The sequence below is a fragment of the Mandrillus leucophaeus genome, unplaced genomic scaffold, assembly GCF_000951045.1.
Source record: "Mandrillus leucophaeus isolate KB7577 unplaced genomic scaffold, Mleu.le_1.0 Scaffold173, whole genome shotgun sequence".
NCBI classification, from domain to species: Eukaryota; Metazoa; Chordata; class Mammalia; order Primates; family Cercopithecidae; genus Mandrillus; species Mandrillus leucophaeus.
Window position 1 is genome coordinate 3,813,292 of NW_012101732.1, and position 4,545 is coordinate 3,817,836.

The 4,545-nt window shown below is 42.6% G+C and overlaps 1 protein-coding gene across 1 annotated transcript in view; it reads left to right on the forward strand.

Moving 5' to 3' along the window:
* The window catches only part of ST3GAL1 (ST3 beta-galactoside alpha-2,3-sialyltransferase 1), a 145,695-nt gene that overhangs the window by 31,856 nt on the left and 109,294 nt on the right, over positions 1-4,545 (forward strand). The window contains exon 2 of the mRNA XM_011977084.1: positions 1,008-1,160. The gene's annotated coding sequence lies outside the window, so the exon portion shown is untranslated. The remainder of the gene's footprint in view (positions 1-1,007; positions 1,161-4,545) is intronic.

The following is a 4,545-nucleotide window of genomic DNA, read 5'->3' on the forward strand; positions in this document are numbered from 1 at the left end:
CATCTCTCAGGTTCAAGCAATTCTCCTGCCTAAGACTCCTGAGTCTCTGGGACTATAGGCATGTGCCATGTGCCACCACACCTGGATAATTTTTGTATTTTTAGTAGAGACGAGGTTTCACCATGTTGGCCAGGCTGGTTTCGAACTCCTGACCTCAAGTGATCCACCCGCCTTGGCCTCCCAAAGTGCTGGGATTATAGGCATGAGCCACCGCGCCCAGCCAGATGAAGTCTTCAGAAGCCCTTTCCTGTCTGGCCTCAGGCTGATTTATCCTAACCCCGATGTTACACTTTCACATTCATATCTTACATATTTATTTTTCCTTTCCCCATGTTTTGTGTTTTTACTAAACAGCACCTCACTAGTGCTTCATTCAGGGAGCAGCTAAAAATATCATCTCCTCTTCAAATTCTTCTTCCAGACGGAGTTGGTCATTTGTCCTTTTTTTTTTTTGATGGAGTCTCTCTCTGTCTCCCTGACTGGAGTGCAGTGGTGTGATCTCAGTTCACTGTAACCTCCACCTCCCAGGTTCAAGCGATTCTCCTGCCTCAGCCTCCCAAGTAGCTGGGACTACAGGCGTGCGACGCCATGCCCAGCTAATTTTTGTATTTTTAGTAGAGATGAGATTTCACCATGTTGGCCAGGCTGGTCACGAACTCCTGACTTCAAGTGATCTGCCCGCCTTGGTCTCCCAAAGTGCTGAGATTACAGGTGCCCAAGCCCCCTGTATTACATTTTCCTGAGTTGTTTGTGTATTTTTCTGTTTTCTCCCGGTCTGAACTCCCTGAGGAGAGGAGTTATGAGTTACCCACCTTCCTGTCCTGGTGTGTGGCTCTGTGCCTGGAACAGAATAGGTGTTTGTTTAACAGATAGTGCTATATAAATAATTGGATGAGTGAATGGATTAAGTGGGTGAATCTCTTTTCATTATCTTGAGTCATCCTAAAAAGGCAGAGGATGGACTAAGTGCCAAAACTGACCTAAACTTTTCTCCTCTTCCCCTCCAGCCGGTACCATTTTCAGATTTCATCTTCCTGAACTGGAAATGCGAATGAGAGGAAATTAACATCCCCAAGAGCTGCAGTGAGCAAACGCATTGAGCTTGGGTCAGGACAATTCCATTTGGGGACCAGAGGTGGACGGTCACTCAGCCTGTGGAGGTAAGTGACTAATCTGTCTGCAGCACAAGTGAGATGTGCTACCTTTTCTGTTTTGTTTTGTTTTCCATTGATTATGTTACATGGAGGATGTGCAAGATGTTCTCCTATTTCTTGGTGTCTGAAACATGTCCTGCTTGTCCAGAAACATGCCATTAAGAGGAGTTCCCATGGCAGGGGAATACAGTGTCCCTCAGGAGAAAGATGCAGATTGTTAGTATCTAGCAGCCTTTCTTTTTCTTAAATGGAGAGTTTTCTGATCTCTCATGAACACTGGTAAGTAAAAACCTGAATTCAGATAATCCTTTGATGACAAGTGCCTGTCATCCCGAAGAAGGCCTGGCACGACACTCTGGTGTGTCCTAGAGCAAGTGTCAGCAAACTGTGGCCTACGGGACAAGCCTGGCCCAGCCTGCCTTTGTAAATAAAGCTTCGCTGGTGACCCACCACGCTCATTTGTTCAGGTGTCATGTACGGCTGTTTTCACACTGCGGCAGCCTGACTGAGTCATTACCATAGAGACTGTGTGGCTGCAAAGTCTGACGTATTTGTTCCCTGGTCCTTAACAGAAAAGGTGTTGCAACCTCTGTTCTACAGCTGAGCTGTCCACACAGGGCCACTCCATATGGGGATATGGAAATTTTAATTAAAATGAAATAATATGAAGAATTCAGGGCTCAGTCACATCACATTTCATGTGCTTAGTAGCCACATGTTGCTTATGGGTGCCCATGGACAGTGCAGATAGAGGACATTTTTATCAGTGCAGAGTTAGCTTGGGAAACATTGAGATCACCCGGGATGTGTCACTTCACTCTTCTGGTCTCTAACCCAGCTTGGGCATAATTGCAATCATTGCAGAAGAAGAAGGAAGGCTGATGTCTGTGAGTGTGTATAGCTGTTTTCTATATGATTACTGGTAAGGGCCTCTCTCTCTCTCGTGTGCACTCTCTCACTCTCTCTCTCGTATAAGAATGGAGTAGCTTTTAACATTTCTTTGGGAGCCATCTTGTGGTGTCTGTTTGTGACTCCATGTAAAACAAATCCACTTGGGCCTTGGAGTTTATTCGTTTTATTTATACAAGTAGATATGGATGTGAGCTTGAGCCCTTCTGGGGTCCCAGGTAGGTCAGGGGCCATGTGGGGCCTCCTCTAAAGGGGAAGAAGCAATGGCTTCCACGTTCCCAAGGGGTAAATATATGGTCAAGAGCGATAAGAAACAAGGAGAGGAAGAAAATGAGCAGAAAATGTGGCATGTGTGAGTCTTAGAAGAATGAGGAAGAATGGAGACAAGACAATATGGTTCCTGGTTATGGTCATAGGTTTACTTTGAGAGAACATGTTGAACAAAGTAATGATGCTTGGGAATATACCACATCTCAGAATTGTGCTGAACACAGACAGTTCTATACGATAGACAGGTGGGGGAGAGCCTTGGACCTGGAGCTAGCTCACCATCTTAGGTGGGACAAGATTGGGAGCATAACAGGAGATTCTGCTTGGTGCATAAACCAGTGCAAGTGGGAATAACAAGGGCTGATCATTGAGATGCACAGTTTGTATGGAAGGGACCCAAGAAAGAAGAGAGAAGAGACTCTAGATGGCCAACAGGTCTGGGCAAAGGCCCTACGTTTGGCATTTAGAAGTTGGGCTTTCTTACCTTTGGGTTACCCAAGCACAAGCAAGAACAAAGCAGAGACTCCATTGATGAGAAAAGATCCAATTGATATGTGTTCTGCACATCTAGATTTGAAAATGGCCCCCTGCTTCTTTGTTTTGGTTGGTCTTCAAGCACCTCACCATTACAGAGGAGAGCTGTATGTGTTTTAAGCAGGCATTTCTATAGCAAACCTTCAAACCATGGAGTTTAATGCAGATACGAAGTAATTATAAGTAATACAAATAATAGTATTAATTTTTTAGTTATTTCTTAGAATCAAGCATATCAAGAATGATGATGATGGTGATGATGTTAACAGTGATAATATTTTTTGTCCATTTCCAGCTTATTATGTGCCAGGTGCACTGTTCTACTAATAATTATTATCATTATTACTAATAATTATTATTATAGCTTTAAATTATTGGGCACATACAATGCACTAAGTAATATATTGATTTTTTCTCAATCTCGTGAAACCAGAGCATTCATTTCCATTTGTAATTTCTTTCAATTTTTTTTTTTTATATGATTGCAAATGTATAGAAAAGTTATAAGAACAGCCAACAAATTCCTGGACTCCCGTTGTCCAGGTTTTCAAATGTTCGCATTTTATCATGTTCATTTTTTCTTTTTTCTCTACATTTTTTTTCTGAAATCAGAAACTTGTACTTGGGCCACTGAGTTGATGTCAGAAGTAACAGAGAGGGAAAGGGTCTAAAACTTTCTAAGAAAGGGTCTAAACATTCTAAGAAACTTGTTGTATCTTAGAATACAACTTGCTAAGTCAGAAACTTAACGTTAATTTGACTATTATCTAACTTTCTGATTTCTCATTCAGATTTCACCAGTTGCCCCCGATAAATTCCTTTATGGCAAAAGAAAAGCCCGTTGGCGTGTGTCTTTCTTGGAAAACTTTCTTAATCTCGTATTTCAGCACGTTAGCCTTTTTGACAAGTTCAGGCCAGTTATTTGATAGAATGCGCTCAATTTTGGCTTTTCTGATGTTTCCTTGTGATTAGGTTGGCAGGACTAGCCCAGAGCTGATGTGTCCTTTTCAGTGCATTGTATCAAGAGGCACCAGTGTGGCTGTCTCCCATTACTGGTGATGTTAGCTTGGAGCTCTCAGTTAAGGTGGTGTCTTCCAGGTGTCTCCACTGCAAAGTTACTGTTTCACCTTTGCCATTAATAAGCATCTTATGGCGAGAAGTTCTGAGATTGTGTAGATATCTGATTAGTCCTCAGTCTATCAGTCATTAGTTTTAGCATCTTTTGATGATTCTTGCCTGAATAGATTTATTATTATCATAGTTGCCAAATGGTGATTTTTCTAATTTCACTGTTTCTTTTTCATTTATTAGTTGGTTTCCTACTATAAAGAAGAAATTTTCTTCCTCCGTTCATCATTTATTTATTTATTTTTTGAGACAGAGGAGTCACTCTCACCCAGGCTGGAGTGCAGTGGTGCAGTCTTGGTCTTTGCCCACTGCAACCTCTATCTCCCAGGTTCAAGCAGTTTTCCTGCCTCTGCCTCCTGAGTATCTGGGATTATGGGCATGCACCACCATGCCCAGCTAATTTTTGTACTTTTGGTAGAGATGGGGTTTCACCATGTTGGCCAGGCTGGTCTCCAGCTCTTGACCTCAAGTGATCTGCCTGCCTTGGCCTCCCAAAGTTCTGGGATTACAGGTGTAAGCCACCATGCCCAGCCCTTCCTTTCTTTATATC